Source organism: Sparus aurata, chromosome 14 (assembly GCF_900880675.1).
Source record: "Sparus aurata chromosome 14, fSpaAur1.1, whole genome shotgun sequence".
Lineage (NCBI taxonomy): Eukaryota > Metazoa > Chordata > Actinopteri > Spariformes > Sparidae > Sparus > Sparus aurata.
Window position 1 is genome coordinate 10,727,995 of NC_044200.1, and position 23,563 is coordinate 10,751,557.

The following is a 23,563-nucleotide window of genomic DNA, read 5'->3' on the forward strand; positions in this document are numbered from 1 at the left end:
GTATTAATGAAAAATCAAATCCAAATTGCTCTCTTTTTATGACACAAAATGGAAAAGTTTTGCATGTCTCTCGCATCAATTCATACCATTCGCCCATAATTTAGCACAACACATTTAGTATGTTTGGAAACATTAAGAGCTTCGCTGGAATGTGAAATAAAGTTTTGTGGGTTTAAACAATGCTTGGCAGCAGGATGTGAGTTTCACTGATGGAGTGCGACAGAAGAGTTTTGAAAATTTTATTTTGTTGTGAAAGCTCATCCAGCTTCGACCTGGGTCATTATCGTGTGATGTCCGGGGGTTGAGATTACACTGGAGACCCTCAGTGCACTTTAGCTATTCTGTCATGTCTAGTGGGAAATGTGTTAAAAGGCATTAAAATCATTTGCTGAAGAGTACTACCAAATGTTAAACTTGTCTGTCCAAATCCTACATGCTAATTTTTTTTTCGTAAAAGTGAAGATGAATTAGCAGCAAAACATTTCAGAAAATAAGTACATATTCTGTTTAATTAGACCCCTTCAGTAAAATAATGGATATGTAAATTATTGATTGAAGCAGTTTTAATATTGTAGCTGATGATACTAGATCTAAAGATTTGACTGTTTAGAAATGTATCCAGCGGAATTATAAAAGCATTATGTTTTTGCTTCTAAAAACTCAAGTGTCAAAGTAGCTAATAACTTTGCCAGACAGATGATTGTAGAGGAGTGAAAATTACAGAAAGTGTATTGTAGTGGAGTATTGGTAAAGTTTTACAAAAATAAAGATAGCTTTAGTAGTAGTAAAGAATATCTAGATGCAGGTCACTCCCTTATAGCTATTAGCAAATAAAGCAGAAATTACAAGTTAGTTGAATTAATTAGTAAGACATTTAAGTTTTCTTGTGCTTGTCTAACCCTGCTTCACTCATTGTTTTGTTCTCTATTTCAAAACTGCTCCGGCTCCCAAAATAAGATTTAAACAGTCAATACAGAACTAATTGTAGATCCTGTCTCACTTTGGTCTTGTTCCTCATCGCTCTGTCTTCGCTGCCGTCTTTCTTCCTCCTCCACTTCCACTGCTTCTCTCCCTGCAGAGTTTTAGCTCATGGATGACCTCTGCAGGTGTCACTCAACATACAGCATGTCCGTCAGACCCACTGCAAAATGTTGGATCAGCTTGATTTCTTCCAAATCCTATACCTGAAAATCAAAAATCATGATTAACTTACCTCAGATTAATATTTAGAAAAAACGTTTCCATAATTTTGTATCAAAAGTTTTTACACAAGAGCAAAAGCCTATATGAAAAATGTCCTTTTTTAAAAAATAAAATAAAATGTATAGTATGAATGCAGGGTCATCAGCAATCCATGAGTTAGGATTTTTTTCTGGTTGTGATCTCTATTCTAAATTATACCTATTCTTTCTTATATTGCAGACAACTCACCTAAATATGTTCAGGCCCAAAGAAAACAAAAAACGTAGTTAAATGATAATTCAGTGATTAAAAGGAAGAACAAATTTATGATTCAAATAAAAAATTATGGCTTCTGTAATATAAGACAGGAATTCTATGGTTTGGTAAAAGTGCAGGTTAAGGTCAAATAAATTATTTTTCCATAACCCGTCTATATTTTCATCCCCCAGCAGATTAGGGTTTGGATAAAAATATAAAGGTAAGTGGATTTTAAGTGACTAAACTTAGATCCAAGGAATGGGAAATGGATAAAAATTGCTGTGTATAATTTCCTAAACAAATTACGACATAATATGATAATGTGACCAGGGCTAGGGCAGGGCAAGGGAAAGTCCTCTATGTAGTGAGTTTAAAGGTCTGTAACGATATGCTTTCATTAAAAACAACAGTGATATTAAAGTGGATTTTTCATCAATCTTTTCATGAATAGTTTATGCCGAAAAAACGTCGGCCAAAATAGTGTCAAGACTCAGACCCGACTCAGGTTTAAAACGCACAGGTCTGAAATAGAGCAGCAATCCTCAGACCGTACCTATCCCAGTCGACCAGGTTCTCAAGACACCTCTCAACCTGGTGGGACTTGAGAGTGAAGGCAGGTTAGCCACTAATCAGCCAGGGGAGGGTGGGTGTCTGGGGGAGGGCTAACTCATTCGTACAGCGGACTGCAGCCTGGTTCATCACTTTGGAGATGAGGAGGTGGGACCCAGGAAGCAAGGAGCCAATCCTCCGAGGTAGCTCCCTTGTAGCCACTCACACCGCTGTCCCTAGTTGTAGCGAGGGGCTTAAGCTGGATATAGTGTAAACCAGGCCCACATCCAGCTGCGTCAACAGTGATGAACAAAAGCTTTGACAGAGGGGATGCTGGTCACCCTTTCTTGTTCAGGAGAGAGAGCAGGTTGACAGTCGAAGGAGCACTCGAGATCTGGAGGAGGCTGGTGGCAGAGCTGGAATTAGTGTGTGCAGACTCTACCCTCAGCAGTGGTTTGGACCAGGACTGGGTTGTGAGAGGAGATCTACTGCAGAGCCAATGGTCTGCAGGTGGAACAGCACAAAGGCTAATAGTGACACATTAAAAAACTCTTTCCAAAAACATGGTGCGAATTGAGGTTCCTGAGAAGACATGACTACCCGAAATGTTGACAGAGGTATGTCAGTGTGACACCCCCCAGGATGACAGGCCAGGCAAGAAGAGCGCCCCAAATGAAGTTGAGAGCCAAAGTGAGCTAGGACAAAAGATCTTTAGCAGGTCAACCACTTGGAGCTGCCTAGTGTGCACTGCTTTAATTCATGATAATTTCCTCAGAAGATTGGTGGGGAGATTCTCCACTGGCAGATGTGTCCTTAGGCTCGACTGAAAGAACAGGGCATCTCGCTTCACATTCTTAGAGCCTTGGCGGTAGAAAAGTGAGAAGCTGAATTAGTTAAAAAAAAAAAGAGTAAACCTGTCCTGGTAGGAATTCGTACAGATGTAAAGCCAGATATATTCCAGGTTCGTGTAGTCGGTCAAGACCAGCCCCCAACATGGATCTCAACAGTGGTCCTGGGTGGATCGCTGGGAGAGAAACAGCACCCACTCTTGCATTAGAGGCACTGGCCTCCCCCACAGATATGATGCATCAGGAAGGGAGAGGATGGGAATGAGAGAGGGGTGTAGAAATAGCAAATCTCAGGAAGCACGACAACTGCCAACTATGGGCACAGTCCAGTCCAGTGCTGCCTTGACCTTGATGGGATCAGTATGGATGATGTCTGCAGTGATAGGGAATGCCTGTTTTTTATGGTAATGTTTTCAAGACCCTGGTAGTTGTAGGGACATGCATGTAAGGACTTGGTGTTTGTCCCTTTTGTTCATGAGGAAGAAGCCTGCCCCTGCTGATGATGGGGAGGGCTGGATGATCACTGCTGCTACAGAGTCGCTGATTTATTTCTCCCTTGCTTGAGGTTTTAGGAGCAGACAGTGAATAAAGCCAGCCCTTGGGTGGAGACTTGCCCTCAGGAGGTCAATGGCGCAGTCGTAGGGACGATGACTCAGGCTGTATTGAAGACCCCTTACAAATCTGGTTCAAAGGATCTGGAAACGAGTATGCAGAGGAATCATAAGGAGACACTGCAGACCCATGATAAACAGTATAATAGACACAACTCCAGAAGGATTAGTACATGTGTGGATTATGTTTGACAAGCTATGGAAATGGCGGAATGACAGGCAGTTGAAGTGTGTCTATGAGGTGTAAGGCGAGTGTCTCATTATGATACACCTGAAATGCCCAGGTGGACAGGGATTCTGGGACAATATGATTCCCAGAGCAGAGGATGTATCCACGGAGGATGCAAGCTTAGCTTGGCTTGGGGCTCTCTGCCAGTCACAGCTGATTGGCAAACATGCTCTCCATAAAAGTATTAAAAAACTCAGGCAGGCAGAGGAAGGGTGCTGGATAGAACTTGTATATTGATACGCGACTGGGATGATATTAATATGGGAAGAGGTGTACAGGTGGGCAGGGGAGGTCAGGTGATTGGGAATGCAGGGAACACAGAGGATACTGCACAGAGAGTGGGAGGGGTACGATCTAACATGAAAGGAGAGTTGGTACATAGCAGGGGAAAAAAGCAGCCAAGGAAAACGTGAGACTAGGAATGGGCCGACATTGTGACACATGGAGGTTAGTACTTCAGACAGTTTCATACTGCATATCTACAATATTAAATTAGATATCCAAAATACGAGAGTTACTTTCCTTTTCTTTAAATATACAAAGCATGTGAATCCGGACAAAACCCTTTATTCAATTACAAATGTAAAAATTTAGTCAGAAATATTGATGAAACTTAATGCAACTTCAGAAATTGTATATTTTATACTTCAAATTAATGATATGAATTTTGTCTCCTCACATTTTTTTGTGTGGAAAACTAAGGAGATATATAAAAGGACTTATGGTGGTTGGTTTGCCTCCCACCTTTTCCCTGCTTTAGAAATAAAACCCTTCATTTGATATAACCAGTTTAGTGGAGGTCCAGTAGGCAGCGTGCCTCGGATCAGGTGTTCTCCAGATGTGCTAGTGAGAGCCATCCTCAGGCTCCGACTAATCTCTTATTTGGAGAGAAGAGATGGAACAAGAAAGCCCTCCATGACTATCAAGGGTCTACTGTGCTGTATACTGTTAAAACACAGCTTATTCTTTTGGGAAGTCTTTTAGAGAAACGTGTGTCATATTTACAATCAAGTGAGTCTCTCTAATGTAGAAAGTCATATTTCATTTAAAGGTGCTTTGTTTGCCATTTTGATAGATGTTTTCATCCGAAAGCCTCCCACAGTGCCTTGAATGCTTTAATTTTCATTGACTACGTTTATATGCAGAAGAATTTTGTTTTTGTAATTGAGTTGTCCCAGTTGTGGCTCAGTTTGAAATGCTTGTACTCTCATTATGAAAAACCTCGACTGAGTTGTCAGGCATTAGATCGTATCTTGGTGTTTTGCACAAAGTCGGCTAAATGTTCAGTTGTAAGTCGAAGCCACATTTGAAATGTCACAAGCACTTTTATTAAAATAGTAGGAAACTTAACAGCTGCAAAACATGTAGCTGAAAAATTATTTTAAAAATGAATAACAGGGCTGTGTTGCCTTTTTTTTGCACATATGGTGCTACAGAGGTTGAACGTTTAGCAGCACACTCTATCTGAGATCACATCCATGTATTTCTCTGCTTCTTTCATTCGATCTTATCTCTCTTTCCTCTCTCTCGGTTTACTATTCTACACCCTGGACAGAATTAAAAAGAAGGATTTGATATTCAGGTGGATATTCTAAGGTGGATTAAGCAGTGAATGATTATCAGGCATGACTGGTGTCGTGCTTGATAACAGGGACGTTCAGGGCCACTGGCATCCAATTACAAAGTATTACATTCAAGGTAATTATGGGGTAAAGTTCATGGCAGTGCAACAGTGTTTGCAGTTGAGGCAGGGCGGAATTACTACAGAGGTTTAAGGTAACGTTATCTTGTATGTCTGTGTTCATGAAGGAGAAGCAATGAGAGTGGATGGTTGCTCTCCACCAGACAACCAGAATGAACTGTGCCTAAAAGAATCTCCGTCTCTGTCTCTCTCTCTCTCAGACTGGGGGCTGCCCTGCCTCCACAGAGTGCTCGGCCACTGCTGCATTGTGGCCTGGGGCCTCATTTGAATGGGCCTTTAGTATTTTGTGTGAACAAGTCAGCGCCATTTGCATTTGTTCCAGTCACAAAGGTTTAACAGGTCAATAGGGACTCCCTGGCAGAAAACTAACACGCTAGGGTACCTTTTTTTTTTCTCTCTTTCCTCACGTCTGCTCCATCGCTGTGGTTGTCAGGCACCTGGCCTGCTTGTCCTGGTAGTATGTAACCTAAACATGTCGTGTGTGTATGTGTTTTAGGACAAGGTTGGTGACAGCAGGGAGCAGGGTGAGAAAATGGGAGCTAATACTCTCCAGGCTATACTGACAAAGGTTTAATTAACACACAACTTATAGCAGCAGCTTGTTTGAGTGACAGAAAGAGAGTGTGTGTGTGTGTGTGTGTGTGTGTGTGTTTGTGTGTGTGTGTGTGTGCGTGCGTGCGTGTGTGTGTCTGTGTGTGTGTGTGTTTGTGTAGTATTTACACTGTTAATACAATTTGTAACATGGTGTGGAACAATACGTGACGATATGTGGGAGCTAATTGCACCTCAGCAGCCTCAAGTGTGATGGCAGGATAAATGATCATTGTGCCATTTATAAAGAGATAAAGTAACACTTTGCTGAAGGAGTTTGTTACTTCTCCTCTCTGGGAACTTCACACATTACAGAAAAAAAGTTGAAAAGTTTTTTGTAGTTAAAAGCAAACTAAACCAACTTTTCTAGCATTGTTAGCATTCCTATTTAAAACTCATGGAGGCTGTTAGCTTAGATATGTCAAGCTAGCTCAGTGCTTGCAGTGTTCATCTCCTTTAAAAGGAGATAACTCTGCTACCATGGAGAAAAATCTTAAAACTATCACTCTAATATATGTTAATTGTAAATGCATCCAGTGAGTCATTGTCAAATACTTGTATATGTTTGAGTAAAAATACTAGCTGGGTACTTTGTGTTGTAGTGCTTTTAGGATAACCATTACACCGGGTACTGGTCCTGACATTGTAAAACAGTTGTTTTTGTGCCAGTTGGTCTATTTGAGGAGGATATCTAGAGAATTTCATCTCATTAAACATTTATTGTGATTTTTGGATGGATAGCTGTATTCACATTTATGGAAGTGTAGCGTCTGTCGCTCACAGTCCAAACCCAACAACTCAGTGAGCATGTATTTTTCTATCGACTAAATGGTTATATGTTATTCATCTATCCAAAAAAAAAGTTTACTTAGTGCACTTGAAATAATAGATTAATACGGTTCCACTACAGCATTTCAATCCACTTTATGTGGGTTAAAGTACAGCAGGTTGTCCTAGTGCTCAGAGAGATTGTCCTGCATTTAAAATGTCAAAGACTGCATCCTCCTTACAGCTTGGTGTGCTGCTGAAGGGTCCTCGGGCAGAACAGTGACCCCCTCCTCCCACTCACTCCACCTCAGTACGTCATGAGTCAACATACTGTGAAACCGTAGTCTTCGTTTTTTTTTTTTTAAATAGGATGATATCACTCAATCATCCCCAGCTTCTTCTGTCACTCGTTCTACTAACTGTGGTTTTATCAATAATGTAACAACCTTCAACTAACAGCATAGAACACAATTGGCATTCACAGTGACAATGAGCTGAGGGATTTTTTAGTATTTACTGTATTTTTCAGAATGAACCTTAATGCTTAATGCCCTATTCAAAGTCAAGTCTTTGTGTGGTTTAAATACTGGAAAAGGAGTGAGGATTTTCTTTTGCAACACATCATTGAAGCTGTATGGTTTTGGATTTGTTTGCATCAATAGCAGAATCCTGATTTATGAATTCCACAATGGAATAAACTCCTCTGTATTGAAAGTATTAAATTGACCATATAAAGCTTAAGAAATAAATACTTTTCAGTGTGTATAAGAATTTGTAGATTACACATTGTATGTATGCCCTTAACACCAAATAGACTGTATCAATACAATAATAATAAAAAAAATATGATTCAGCATTAAGGGCAGATGAATAATTCTTTTAGAGAAAAATAAATTTTCAAACCAACAAGTTTCTTGCTTGTGAAAGTCTGTCCTCCCTGTTCTAAAGCGTGTTCCTGACATTAGCTAGTTTAATCACTGTGTACACCAACATGCACACTATAAGGAACTAGCCTTGGAGACTTGGCGCGCGTAGCATAAATATAGCAGAATATACAGACACAGTGTATATAGTAGGATACAAAACTATGTACACATCATGCACAACTGTACACATGACTAAACATGCACCAGTTGTATACATATCAGCACATTGAAGAGTATTTTACAGGAGTATTTGACAGACTGCAGAGGAGGGAAAAATCAAATATTTTGTGGCAGACCTGAGTGGGAGGCATGCTTACAATTGCTCCTGTCATGCTGATCTGAGCCCGCCTGGCCACAGCACCATGCTCTGCTGTGCTGTATTTTGTTTCGATTGTTTGTGTTGAGCTGTGCGACCCACTATTTGGACTTCTGTTCCATTATCTTTCAAAAAACTTTCAGCAAAGAAAAGCAAAGAAGTGAGAGCCCAGCGTCAGGTGCTACAAGCTGCTAGCTAGGCCCGTGGCCAGGCCCAGAGAGCCAGACCTGGCAGCTCCGAGGCTGCGACGTGTGAAACACTGCACACAAAGGAGCTTGCTCCATCTGTATGCACCCTACATAGGCAGGCTTTTGTTGCAGCCGACAGGCACATGACTGCTAGCATCTTAACCCCTGAGAGCCAGCGTCTCTTTTCCCCTCTCACTAGACTGCACACTGCAGTAGAGATCACAGTGAGTTAATACTTTAAGGAAAAAAAGCAACACTTGATTTAAAGTTAGAGCTAGAGTACTGGTTCATGTGAGTTATGTGTTTGGTGTTTTCTGTGGACATTTTGCTATAAAAAAAAAAAAAGAAAACTCCCCAGGAACTATTTCTAAAAAGAAAAGTATAATTCTAGTATAATGTTTGACGACTCTTGTTTATTAAAAATGACTTCTTTGACATGTTTGTTGTTATTCAGGCAAAACTTTGTTAAAGCAAAATGAATGATATACATTGTTTGAAGAATTGGATCAGGGCTTCATTTTTAACAATGATTTGGGGTTAATATTGAGGTCAGCCGTGAATAGGGAAAGACCAGAGAACAAAACAACAAGAAAACGTTTTCGCATGAAATATATGTAAAAATATGCAGATGAATATTTCCTGTGCTGCTGTATAGATTTACAAACAGCATTTATGCAGGTCAGATGTAGGTTGGTTTCCCATTTCAGCTTTAATTGCATTATCCCTTTCCCTGCCAGACCAACTTTGCTTATTTGTCTGTGCGTTTTGCATAAAGTTTTAGGGACAGTTGAGAAATGAGACCGCCGACTCCCGCTGGGAGACCCCTCTGTAAAATCCAATTAAAGATAAATCACGAGCATCAAGACTCGACGGCTGCCGCAGTTAGGAGATGCTCCGACCTATTAGCACTCTTCATTTTTCAATTTTTAGCGTGCTACGTGGACGTCCTTGAGTAGATCATTAAGTCATTCACACACACATACACACACACACACACACACACACACACACACACACACACACACACACACACACACACACACAAACATTCTCTCTCTGGGAATATTCCCCTTTTTAAATAGCTGTAAACCAGCAATAAGAAAAAGATACAAATTCTTTTCTAAATTCAGAATCCTTTCTTGTGAATTCCCTGCTCACAAAAATAGATATAGTTGGTTTCATGCCGACCTACTCGCACTCCTCGTGTTACGTTGTGTAACCCAGACAACTCCAGACGTGCGTGTGCATGTTTGTGTGCATGTGTGACGCGGGGAATAATTTCTGCGCGGACTCGTGCTTGATATGAAATGAAACAAACACTCTCTTTGAAACGTTCCTGAACCCTTAGTCAGCTGAACTGAAGACAAACATGCTGTCACTCAAACAGACAAATGTACGATTTTTAGAGACAACGAGAGAACAGAGCGGAAATCACAGGAAGTACAGAGAGTTTGCAGTTAAAATAAAAATTCACATCATGCGCACACACACGCACACACACACGAGTCTACCAGAAACTATCCCTGTATGAAATGTGGGTGTATGGTCCCGATGGGGGCTGGGGTGCGAAGGGCTCCTATCTGGGCCGAGCCAGGTCACGCAGGCCCATCCAGGCTGCAGTGGCTCTGTGACGTGGCACTATACTAGAAACAACAGCAGGTCCGAAACCCTTTAAGAGGTGGTACCACTCCCTGAGAACACCAGAGACCTTCTTGTGAGCTGATGTTTGATAAGAGCCGCAAAAATAATAATTTATTAATGCGGGATGGACCCCGAAATGTGAGCAGAGTATCAGGAGAGGTGTGTGTGTGTTTGTGTTAGGAGGAGGGGGAGAAGAGGGGTAAGTAAGAAAAAAAAGGAAAAGAAAGCATCTGAAAATCAATTTCTGATGTGTCTTTTTTGTCTGTAATCCTCCTTTGTTTGTTTTTTTGCATTATTTATAACAATTTATTCCAGAGGAAGAATGTGTCGAAAAATGATCTAAATGTTTGAGCTGAAGTGTCGTTGACTTCACATTCGGAGCATTTTTCCTGTGTCATCCAGCACCGCAGAGTATTTCGATGAATCACAATGAAGCTCCTTTTAATGCATGCTTGGATAATGTCAAGGTATCAAGAATTACAGCATCACTTTTGTTGTAAATTAAATTTTGCCATGCTCGAGTGTTATTACAAATTAGAGAAAATAGTCATATTTTGTCAGGGATCAGAGTGGCATTTCTTTGTTCCCTGGATAATAATTCTCTGTAATTACATTTTTTTTTAATGTCCTCGAGATGAACAGCGTTTTCTGTTTGCTAAATTAGAACCCAAACTTTTCTAATAAACCTGGCAGTTAGAAAATGACCTAGAGAGGGGAGTCTCATGGTTAACTGAAAGTAGGACGCTGATTCTCCCAACGCACTGCCCTTACTTTAATGAGAGAAGAGCTGCAGAAAAGGGACGAGCTGTGAAGCTGTCAAAGTGCTGCTTGTTTGGGATTTGTCTGTTTTGCTGTTTTAAAAGCTGTTTAGGACAGTAGTATGAAGAGAGCGCAGGGTCCATTTCATCTTTCCTCTTTTCCAACCTTTGCTCTGCTCGGCTCTGCTGCCGAATGGGCTCCTTCCACACAGAGAAGCTCGGTTTTCAGAGGTGAGTGGCTTAATGATTATCAAGGAAATACGTTAGAATCAAAGTGCTCTATTGGTGCCCTTGATAAGTGTGAACTGCCTTCAGAAAACACTCGAGAATGGTTTTCTGACCTTGCAGGCAGGCTTGTACCTCTTTGTTTATTTACAGATTGAGTCAGCTGCAGGAGGGTTCTTTTGAACATTTGTTATACAAAAGCAAACAAAAAAAAAATCATTTTTATATAGTTTATAAAATGATTACATGTGTTTAATACTAAAAGTTAAAGTGTGAAAGTGAAAAACAAGATTGAGGCGTAGCTACAGTTGAAAAGGAAGCTTTTTAAAGTTACACATTCAAAATGTCTGAACGGTCTGAATCTCGAAGGATTTTTGTACACGTAGATGACCACTCGTTTTCTTGACAGTTATAATTTATTGTTAATATTAAACCTTTCAAAAGAGGTTTTAAGTTTCATATGCACATGTTTTACATGCTGGATAACAGTCATGTTAATACACTCGTAATTGCACAATCTGAGAGAGAAACATTTAATTCATTTTGAAGTCTTTCCAACAGAAACTGAGGCTTGTGTAGTTTATAAAATTGCCCTAATTTTATTTTTGCACAATATTTATAATGTTTTATTTTAATATCATTTAGTCATGGTGAAGCTTTGTTAGAAGAAAGTGCACTTTGTTTTTTAACTTTGCTTCATTACTCTCCAAAGTTAACTTAAAGAAAAAGAGGTCAAAGTTAAATTGATTAGAAAATCCTTCCATGCAGAATGCAGGAAAAACAAAACGATCATCATTTCGTTGTTGAAATGTACACAATCTTTTTCAGAAATGAAAGTTCCTCTCTTCTTAAAAAAAATGTAACACCTTCTTTTCTTTAATCTAAATAGGTCAGTCAAAAATTTTAAATGAAGTTTCCAACATTTCTTTTAAATAAAGTCCTGTAATACATTAATAAATTCACATTTTCATAAATTCAGTAATGTTTTTTTTTTAATTATCCTGATCAGAAAACCAAAACATTTCGATCTCTGACTGAATTTGTCTCCTTTTTCCTGCACTGAATGCTGGTTACACTGGCTCACATTACCTTACCAATGACTCACAATGTTGCTTTTGTTTTCACTGTTTGCTAATTATACCGTTATACATGTCATTAATATTTGCGTATATATATTAATTAATATAAATTATATAGATATTTGGTTTCTCTGTGGTTGATTTTTTTGGACAAATGTATTGGCACGTATTCAAAATATGTCAATTATAGAAAGACAGAGTGCTATAATACTTCAGATCGTATCTTCTCTCATTCTTGCTTGAAATAATTACATTACATATGCTTTATAAACTTTGAAACAATTTAGAAATACTGTATTTGCATTTATTTTGCCTGTGTATATTTTGAGCAAAAAGAAGAAATCAAGGAATTTAATATGAACACATCATTGCGAATAAAAAGCGCTCAGCATATACGCTCATATCGTCCCTAATCCTCGACAGACTACAGAGAGTTAACCTCTGTTTCTCTTCAGTCTCAAAGTAACTAAAGGAATTCTCTTGTATGTTTCCTACAGTCGAGTCATTGCACACTTTTGTTTCGAAATTTGTTGAAAAATAACCTTGTTTCTCATATAGCCATATGTCGTACGATGTCCGACATTTTTGCAGCGATTTGGCAAGTTATAAGCAATGTGTGAGTGACTGCATCACTCAGGCCGCCATGTTGTCTCCTCCTGTCCTCCATTTTGTGATTCTCCCTCTCTGTTCTTGCTCACCTGCTTTTATCGAAGTTTGACCAAACTCTCCTCGGCTCGTTATCAAAGTAAAAAAAATAAATTGTAACGCTTGAATATGATTTATAGATTTTTTTTTTTTCTATATGATCTGTCAGGCTTTTGTTTTTATCACAAAGAAAGCTGATCTGATGGCTGATAACTCAACTTTTTACCTTAAAGTTCCTCCCTAAAAAACTGTGATCTGCCCTTTACTGCAACAAGAGGAAATTAACCTGGACAGGCAGAACTCCGCTATAGGAAGACTGTGTCCTATTTGAGAAGCTGTTAACCCCTTAGAACAACTTGTCCATGTAATCAGCAACACCCGTGTGAGAGGTTGCATGCGACGTTAGGTTTTACAGCTCCGCAGCGTGAGCGACTGTGACCCGTAGCCTCATAATGGCCGCCGGGGGTCATGAAGGTTAATAGAGACTGATGTATGAGGCCCCAGAGTGACATCCCAAAGGAGATGGCCCCTTAATCCTTATTAGGCCTCTGTGTTAGTGATCCTTACCTTTCAAAGCAAACAGCACGCTTCCTTTGCCGTGGGGCCCCGGCCTGCCCCCGGCGTTACACTTCTGACCCTGGGGTCGTGGCCTTTGTTCAGAACCCTTCAGAGGCTGACCTTAGGGGTCACAGCTGTAATAGAGAAGTTGTCGAGGCGCGTGCTGCCGAGGGGCCCCTCAGCAGACCACCTTGTAGAGGGAGCCGGCGCTCCGCACTGGTCACCGCAGAGAGAAGAACGCGTATGTGTGTGCTCGCCGGAGTGTGAATGTATAGATGGCTGTAACTTATAGGGTGAAAATACAAGCGGGGGTTATATGTGTGAGTTATTGCCATTAAGGACAAGGTCTGAAGCTTGTAAATAAGACCTGAACTCTGGCATTTAATTACAATAACTCATGAATTCAGAGAAGTAACTACTTCAGTGAGGGTCACGTCTCTTTTTACTGGCATTCCCAGGTGGTTCTACTTATTTCATTGCTTTTTATTCACTGCTGACTTAAAGCTGCGACTAATGCATTGAAGAAATATAATTTTAGGTGCAGAAAAAAGATTATACATTTTAAACAATTTTATTCTGCTGCCGCTAATGAAGAGCTTGCTTGAAGAGAACAGCGTTTTTTCACAAATCTTATCTAGTGCCCGTAATTAACAAATCACTGGTTATTTGATTACAATTCATGTTGTGATTTTTCTGTATTTATTCGGCATATTTTTTTCCCCCAGGTATTTGCCACCGGTTAACATTATTTTCAAGTTCTGCCTGTGTTGCAGTATGTTATAAATTTCATCTATGTATGCTGATTGGTTGTGTTTTCTGATGATTCATAAGGATGTGAAGGCACCCGCGTTCGACAACACCACACAACAACTTTATTGTTTAAGACCCTGAATGAGCTGTATCTCACTTTGAGTGTGAGGCATTCACTGCCATGTTGCACAGCGGCGACATGAGTTGTGCATCATTGACACATTGAGTGCGGTCGGTTAATTTGATTGTGTTTTCTTATTAGATTATCCCGTTTGCACCTTTTTGATTTTTTGCAGATGTGGAAGATTCGCTGAAGCTTAATCACTTCACTGCAGCCTCTGTTCTTCCCTCTTCTGCTGTTTTCAGCTGGTATATGCTTTGAATACGATTTACATGCTTATCAAATATCAGCAATGCAACATGCTTTTTACACACTGACAATAAATGTGTGGTGGGGCAGAGCGTGGCTTGCATTTAACCTGGAGGTGAAGGGGCTTGATGAAAAAAAGTCTGTGGTCGTGGAGTCTTTGAGGTGTCATAAATGAGGTTGTTAATATTGGAGTTTCATCAATGGCAGCATTACGCAGGCCGCTCCTGCAGGGGCGAGGCCGCGCAGAGGGCTACAGTGTCAGAAGTTGGCAGCTGAGCCAAAACCAGAGTCGTATCCTCAAGTGAACTCTCCACGACGTACGGTGCAACAGGCTCTGCCAAGTTTTTTGAATTCCTGCCACATGTTAGATGGTAAACAACTGACTAGCAGCAACAGTGTCTCAGATAGAAGAGGAGGGCTGAGGGACTCTTCAAATTGCTGACCAAACACACGTTTGTTTACACTATTGTTAGATTTATATTCAGTATGCAGCCGTAGTGGCGTTTTATGCTCGCTGCGATTGCAATTGGTTCATAGACGTGGCGAGATGTGACGTCACACGGTTCAATCCGATGACTGTTTGGTCCCCGATCGGTTTTTCCTCATCGAGGGGCACGGGTGACTTTGTTTCTTGATAAAAGTACGCTGAAATCACTCACTTTAAGCGCCTGGTTTCTGTCTTACTCGTGCTCGTTCTTCATGACTGGGAAGTTTTTTTTTGTTCTGTGTTCGTGCATTGTGTGTGTTTTTCATATGCGGATGGTGCAGCAGAAAACAGGGAATCTGAGTTTCATTTGAGACTGGAAAGCTGAGCAGAGTTAGGCAAGACAAGTGCACTCACTCTCTGTCTCTCCGTCTCTCTCTCTCTTTGGGTCCGTCCTCTGAGGAAGAAACACTCACAGCAGCGTAACGCCTTTTCTTTCAGCCTCCAGGACTGAGAGTGAGGAGGTAGGAGAGGCTGCAACTAACCAAGCGGCCATATTAGTTTGCTGTTCAGTAGCTTCATACTCGCTCTGGTCTTCGTGTGCTTCTCCGAAAACGCACATATGAGAAAATGGTTGCGCGTGAATATGGAGGCTTTCCCACCTTCATTTGTGTAAATGTGCACAATTACCCTTTAGACTCTGCCTGAGCAATAAAGACAGCTTGAAATCAAGACCAGCTAGCCGTGCTCCATGATGTGAGATCTGTCGTTTCTTTGGACAGTTTTCCCTTTTTCCCCTCTCTTTTGTGCGGCTGCTACTTTGGGGAGAGAGGAGGGGAAAAAATTTTGCCTGTGTTGAGTTCTGGGTTTCTTTTGGGAAAGAGACGACTGGAGGGGAGGGGAATGGCGTCCAAAAGAGAGGAAGTTGTTTTTTTGCCATGGGGGAATCTGTTGCAAACAGCTAAAGGGGCATTACAGCACTTTGGCCAGAGCGAGAGGGGAGGGAAGTCGGGTGGAAACCGGACGGGTGTGAGTAACCTTCAGCAGGCTAATGCAGAGGTTGGTAGGTGTGCATGAGACGCGGGGAGAGAGAAAGACAGCAGGGGTGGTATCTGGCACAAAAAACCCCTAAAAAAGATCCTCCTCATGCAGGCTTAAATTAACACTAGCTGTTCAGAGCAAGGCTGTTTATTACTGTAGGCTATAACAGTGCTACTGAAAGGACAAGAAAGGGTGGGAGACAGAATAGGCTGGACACTAAAGGGGAGGCGGAGGGGGAAGGAGGGTGCAGGACACGAGCGGAGTCATCAGCAGAGTCCATTTTATCGTTCGGTTGCTGCCCGACATTTCTCTTCTCCTTATCCGCACGCAGGAGCGCCGCTGCTACTGCAGATCGCAGTAAGGCGAGGGTGGCCTAGTAATGGCACATGGCGGGCGCACTGCGGTAAATATTAGAGGGTTTTACAGCACGGTTCGCTGTTGCAATCAAGGCAAGGCGGTCGCACCCAGGTGCTTATCTGGCTTTGATTACGTGCCAACACAGTCAACGTCGCTTTTTGACTCATTAACGTGTCCATGGTCGAGAAATAGAAGAAGAGATCGTGGCCAAATCCATCAGCGATTGCGCCAGAATTTACTTTTTCGGCCTTTATTGGGGGGATGCCATGGCTTCCATCCACTCCCTGGAAGTTTTTATGATGAAGGACAACTAAGTCAAAGACAAACGTCTGATATTAAACTGGAAATAGCTGTGAAATGAAAAGATCAATCGTTAATCTTTTCCACCAATCTCAAAGTCAGGTGTTGCAAGTTGTCTCAGAATCCTTTAATCATTTGTGAGTGTTTGCTGTGACTCTCCTCCTCAGGAGAAGTGCACTGTGCCCCCCCCTTCCTGCCTTCCTCCCTTCAGCTCCCTCCCTACCCCGCCTTGTGCACGCGCACGTCGTGCCGGTGATGAAAACGCGCAGTGTGCACGCACTCCCACACGTCCCTGTTTCATCATCAGCTGAGCCCGTTCTCCTCCACTCACAGCTCTTCGCCCCTCCCTCTCTCGCCCCCTCCCCTCCCGGCTCTCGCTTCTTTTTCTATCCATCGCTCTCCTCCTCCTCTCTCCCTGGGTCCCGGCCACATGCGAGAGGGTAGACTAGGACGCTGCAGCTCTGAAAAAAAAGAGAGGGGAAAAACGCTCTGCTGCTATTTCTACAGGCGGGCCCTCCCCTTTAGCTAGTCTGTGCCAAAAGAGGGAGGGATTTTTTACTACTCCCAGTCCCAGGATTTTAACCCTCTGCCTGCTCTCTCTGCAAGATCTGCTCCTCAATATCATGCAACAAGTGGCTTTGCATTACTCCTACTTCGACATTGCTGCGCCATTTGTGAAGACGTTTTTCCGGGACCCCCGTTTTTCTTCACCCAGCGGGCGCTGATCAAGTGCATTTTGGTTCGTTTTTTTTGCTGCTTTTGGGGTGTTGTCGGTAGAGTTAAACTGAACGGGTGAGAATCAGGGTTTTTTTTGGTTTGTTCCCGACCATGATGCGAAAGGCTTTTCGAGCACGTGCTTCTTGATTGCTCGCCATGCTTCCTTTTCTCGTGAGTCCTCCCTGAAGCTGAGGACGAAGACGGCGGTTTTGTTTTTTGAGCATGTTGTTTGAGCAGCTGCCTGATTTCATGTTACCTTCGCATGTATCGTGATTTCAACAGATGATTTCTCGTGTATTTTCCTGTGCTCTTATCTCCTTCACCCTCCTCCTTCCTCACCCTTTCCATCTCTAAACCTCTCCCTCTTTTGGGTTTTCTGCCCCACCCTCTCTTCCTCACGCTCTCCCCCTCTCTCTCTCTCCCCTCTCTCCCTCTCTCTTGCTCTCTCTCTCTTGCTCTCTCTCTCTCTCACTCTCTCATGGGCCGTCTCCACTGAAAGGGGAGCATGAGGGCGGAGCAGCGACGGGGCTTTTTCTGGGACAGGTGCCAATTCCAAACAAAAGACACAAAAAGCCAAAAAAGAGTGAGATAGTTCCCAGCGGCAGGCAAAAAGTGGCACGTTTCAAGAACTGATTTGTAGTAATAACGTGTATGCATGTGTAACTATTCTCGGGACCTTTTTTTTTTTTTTCTTTGCTTGAGCGAGAAGCAGCAGCAGAGATCTAGAGTCCTCTCTTTCCCCCCTTCTCTGCTCTCTTTCTCCCGTGAAGGCATTTGAGTTTCGAGCGGGGAAAAGAAGGAGGGGCGGGTGGAGTTGGGAAGGGGCAGTGGGAGGCGGAACCTTGCCTCCTCTCCTCCCTGCAAGTCTTCTGCATTATTCATATGCCCGGGCCAGTGCTGCAATCTGACTGGCTGCCTGGCTTAGCATTCACCCGACATTCAGCGGCTCTGTTTGCTAACATTCCTCATTCAAAGCCTTGTTAACTGCCAGACGGGAGGAACACGCGACTCCATGGGAAACCCACATGGCCTCCTTATTGTGGCGGGCCCTGACAGTCTCAGACTAGGAGGTGGCAGACAGGGGAGAGCGAGGGGAGCCGGTTTGCAAATATTAGAAAGCAAGTTAGCTGAGGTGAGGCGGGTTGCCTGAGGCGTAGAGTCGGGTTTGGGGTAAGGTGGCCAGATTGACAGGGTTAAGCCCAGACAGAGGGCCAGACAGATGGGCAGACAGACATATAGACAAGGCGTTGAGGCAGACAGGGAGGCTGGCACTTTGTGGGACTCTGAATGGGTCTCTCGTTGGCGTGCCCGCCTACTCCTTGCAGGGAGTGCAGAGCTGTGTGACTGAATCCGAGCTCCTTCTCTGCCCTTCTCTACAGAGAGGATATGTGGACATGCTGCGTACAGCGACGGAGGGAATCCAGCACAATGAGCGGCGGAGATCTCAGCGCTTTATCCCGGATAGCCGACTGACTGCGGTTTGCGTGCCAGTTGCCTCAAAGTCTCAGTGGTAAGTCATGGAGTGTGTGTGGGTGTGGAGGTAAGTGTGTGTGTGTGTGTGTGCGTGTGTGTGTGTGTGTGTATGTGTGTGTGTGTGTGTGTACATGTATGCCTGTGTATGTGAAGCATGCACACATGCAGGGGTTTTCTTTTGACAAAACCGACGAAACACTAAGATGAAAGCCGCGCTACAGCGTTGTCGTTTTCGACCCGAACTCCATGTTGCTGTGTGGAAGTCTGGGTGTTGTTTCCTTCAGGGCGACAGGACTATCCAGAGAGAGGAGGCTTAACTGAATGTAGGTGAACCAAGGGGGGGAAACGTGGCACGGTCTTTGAATTTCCGACGAATCTGAGCTAATCTCTCCTCTGGTGCGTTCCTACCTGCAGTTTCGCACTCCAGGTCGGCCTTTTGTGTGTGTGAAAGAGAGACGGTTTTGGAGGGAGCAGAGAGGGACTAGTGCTGTAATGTTGGGCCGAGGGCCAGACAAGGCCTGCTGCACAAGGCCGAGCCCCACCACAACGCTCCCTCTCCCTCTCTCTCTCCCTCTGTCTCCCTCTATCAGTCTATCCCTCTGTCTCTCTCCCCTTTTCTCTCCTGGTCAGCTATCAGAAAACTATTAACCGCGATTCTCATAACGAGTTTTTGTCATTAAAACCTCGTCTCTGTGAATATGTGCGGGGTTTATGGTTTGTAATAGACGGTTAAACATTTGAAAATGGGTCATTGGTGACACGTGGCCACATGTAGCGTTGATATAGCTCGAACAGGCCTTTCGAACATTCATTTTATTATGTTCTTTAACTAAAATGGCTCAAATATAGGCCTTCGTTTTCATTTGAGGCATTTTACTTTGCACACGTAAACAAGCAAAATGTTTCTCACTGTAATTCGATTATACGGTTTGAAGAATCAGTTAAATTAAAAGAAATCTCACTTAAACACTGTATTTGGGTTGTGTAACTGAATTGGAATAGAGCAGTTTGCTTTGTAAAGAATAATAATGGCTACACTTGTCATTAGCATTAGTATCACACCTTCTTTATCCCTGAGGAAAAATAGTAGCTCTAATTTTATCAGTACAATATCATATTTTCTAGATGATTAAAAAATCTAATGTGCCACACCCCCCCTCGCTCCCCTCTGGTGTGGCATCTTTTAATTATCGGCCATAAATCAAATTTTTTGAACCAGCGCTAATTGAAAAATCGTAAATTTTTTTCCACATTCCCTGTCGTTAGGCTTCATGTTGAGCACCTCAGCACACCAGAGTCTACCATGACCAATAGGTAGGAGTGAAGGCGGTGTGAGTCATCACCGATAGCTATAGTCATCCCACCTACGTCCTACGTTACATACTACAGAGGCTGGCACGAGCTCCACCATCATTGTCACCCCCGCAGGAAAGACCCTAACTTCGCTCCCCCGCATTAGGTGTGTCTGAACCCCTCTTCTGAGACCCTCAACCCGCTGATATTACGAGTGAACACGTCAGCATAAGAAGAAGGAGCACGTCATTGCTGAGCACCAATCAGCTCACAAGGTGCTGCAGTAAAAACTTGCAGCAGAGACAAATGGCGGATCTTTGTTGTTTGATTTTTTATTGCTCTTCTTTTGTATTTCCTTTTTTTCAATTTTTTTCCAGCGAGGAATAAAAGGTGATATTTGCGTGCGCGGAGTCGTGACACTCGTCACGATCAAACACCCTTCGGGGTATCGGTCAAGAATTGCGCTTTAATGTTCGTTTCATAACTTGGAACCTGTCGATCGTTTTTTGAACTTTTACGTCAAAAAACGCTTTGCAGTGTTTGAGCGCCGTCGCCTCTGTTTTTTTTTAGGAATAATTTACTAACAATATTGACAGTCGTGGAAAGAACATTTTATCCTAAAGCTTTAAAAAAAAAAAAAAAAAGGAAAACCTGGTTAGATATTGGAATTTATATATATTTCTAGGTACAAAAATTGGCAATTTATAGGAGTATGTTGTCGGATTTTATACAATCAACGTTGATTTCCTGCAGTTTAAAAATTGTCTGACCTTAATGAAGTCCTGCAGCGTTTTTTAAGCAGAAAACGTTCTATAGAAATTTTGGATTTTACCTCTAAATTGAGTCAACAAGCCTGGTTTCTAAAAACAACCATTTGATGTGTAACAGAGAACAGCCATACTAAAGGAAATGTGAATGCTAACACAAAGAGTATCACACCACATCTTAAACAAGACACGCAGGACACACACACACACACACACACACACACACACACACACATAAGCAAACACCCAGACACATTTGATGCTATGTACCCCACAATGAACCCTGGCTCCTTGGATGAATGGGGTTCCCACGCCTCTCCCAAGGAGTGCAGGGCACAGCCTCCTCCTCTGAGCATTCACACACACACGCACACATGCACACACAATGCACTCTCTACAGATGGCCACACAGTCTTACTCAAACACATACAGGTGCATTTGAGTATAATACAAAGACGAACACAGACATAATTAAAAAAATATTGTTTATTCGTCAGAGGACTTACACACGTGACAAGTGTTAGTTTTAAAGATTGAGTGACACACAGCTTTATCTTCACCTTCTTCGCCTTAAAAAGTGACTTTTAATTTGTTAAGCAGCAAACAGGAAGCTAAATGAGGTGAGACGTGTTTTGGTTGTTGTACTTTCAGTAACATTTCAGTTACACCTCCTCTTGTTTCAGTGTGTGTGTGTGTGTGTGTGTGTGTGTGTGTGCGCGCGAGTGAGAGTGAAAGTGTGTGAGAGACTGTGAGCCAGTCATAAGGTTTTGTTTTGCAGGGAGAATTTAAATGAAGCAGAAACAAAAGTTCGTGGGAAAATCTAACATTTCATTTAGTAAGGGTTCAGCAACACAAAGTCCTTGAGTGTGTGTGTGTGTGTGTGTGTGTGTGTGTGTGTGGTTTTCACATGAATATATAAACGTGCCTCAGTTTCAAACTCTAAAATGAGATTGTTTAGTTTACAAAGGGGATATATTTTAATGTTTAATTTGGATTATATTTACTCAAATGCACTTGGCTGTTTTTTGTTAATAAATCACGTTAAATTATAATTTTTATCTCGTGTAAAAATAAGTTCGTTATTTACTCTTTTATACATGATATATTTTTTATACATGCTAACTTACATGTCTTTAATGATACTTCATAATAAAAAAAGTCTTTTTTCTCAAATAACTTGCTTTGACGCTGCATATTGTGTGTGTGTGTATGTGTGTGTGTGTGTATGCACACGATTACACATTATTATAGTTGGGTCTATAATAGTAATTATACGACATATTATATTTAAAAATGTTTGTAAGTGTAAAAGGTATTTTAATAAAAAAAAGTAGTTTTTTTTTTTATGCTTAATCAACTTGTTTGTTTCTTAATGTTCCATTAATGATTTCTATATTTTTAAATTATTAAGCACTTTTTAAATTTCAGCTCTTCATTTTTAGAATAAAACATATAATTTCCAATAAATAAAATTGCCGAAAATCTGCATAGGTGTCCAAGAAAAAAGCCACGACTTTACTTATAATTCCCACAACACAGCAATCAAATTCCCACTGGTCATTTTCCGAAGCAAATTTTTTTCTGACAGATGAATCTTCATCCTCTTCATCACCGGCCAGTATATGGTAATCTAGTTATCCAGTCTAAATCAGGCAGCAATATTCTGGGCCATGATCACTCTAACATATGTTACATCAGCCTTAATGATACACTCAAGTAGCTGCTTGGCAGGTTTATGACCTGAGGGCTACATGGACACCTTTGTGTGTGTGTGTGTGTGTGTGTTTTTTGTGAACGTAACTGTACAGTATTTTGTGTGTGTGTGTAAGTATGACTATATTTATGTCTCTGTTTTTCTCTTCCCTTTGCAGGCTCATTATTACGGAATGACTTAATTTTTCCTGCTCAGACCTCAATGTCAAGGTTGGTCTCATGTTTTTATTAATTTTCTATATTTTCAAATGTATTTTTATTTTATGTTAGTATATATTTACATCACACTCAGTGATGTGTTTAACTGTATGTATGCGTCCTGTTCGTGTGTCCTGTGTGTGTGTGTGTGTGTGTGTGTGTGTGTATGTGCATACCACCACACTGCTGAACTCTCAAATTCAAAATCATTTCGGCCTGTAGCTGTAAATATGCATCCTCTCGCTTCCTCTTTGGCCTGCAGGCACACAACAGAATTAACACAGTTTGTTGTGAGTTTATTGAACACAATACGAATTGCGTTGTTGTCAGCGACTGTGGCAACGAGCGATGCGTCCTCGTCAAAAACCGGCCCCGGCACGTCGTGTGTGTCATGTCATCTGAATCAGTAAGTCTGTGGTGCGGCTCAAAGATAATCTCTTCAAAGGAAATTAGTCAGGAAAAAAGGGGAAAGAAAAGCCGTCAGCCTAAAGGTCAAATGAAGATTAGAGGGAAACAGTACACGAGGGCACACCGGCTGGCACCCGGAACTGCACAAAGGCCTCATTGTCACGGGAGCCCTCGGCACTGCACACACTCTCCTGCGTGCTTAGGGAGACATGACACCTGTTGGTGGCTTTGGTCAACTGCAGGCAGAGTGACCGGACACCTTCACAGGGCAGCGAATGTGGGGACTTCGTTGTTGTGAGCACAGTAAATTAAGTAATTCAGAGGCACATGAATGTTAGAATGATTTTAGACACAGTACCGTTCAAATACAGTCACAGGTTTTTGTCACAGGTCATGTTGTTGTTGTGCTCATTCTCTTTGAGTGTGCTGTTACATGAAAGTTAAAATGACTAAAGAAAAGTAAAAAACAATGTCTTTGGTTTAGATTTACTGATTTTACCATTTTATTCCAATCGTCCAGGCCCACTGGGTCCACTCACTTCAATGAGTCGAGTGGTTAATCTCAAATCATTTTAAGGATCATTCTTGAATTGACTTGACTTAACACAGATTTACACTTCGTGGCGTCTCACGTCCAAATGTGTTGGACGGATGTTCTTTTGGAAGGTTGTACGAGAG

The 23,563-nt window shown here is 42.0% G+C and overlaps 1 long non-coding RNA gene across 2 annotated transcripts in view; it reads left to right on the plus strand.

Moving 5' to 3' along the window:
• The window catches only part of LOC115595953 (uncharacterized), a 34,251-nt gene that overhangs the window by 7,695 nt on the left and 2,993 nt on the right, over window positions 1–23,563 (plus strand). For both annotated transcript variants that reach the window (XR_003986830.1, XR_003986829.1), the window contains 2 exons: window positions 18,413–18,543; window positions 22,438–22,489. This is a non-coding gene — a long non-coding RNA (uncharacterized LOC115595953). The remainder of the gene's footprint in view (window positions 1–18,412; window positions 18,544–22,437; window positions 22,490–23,563) is intronic.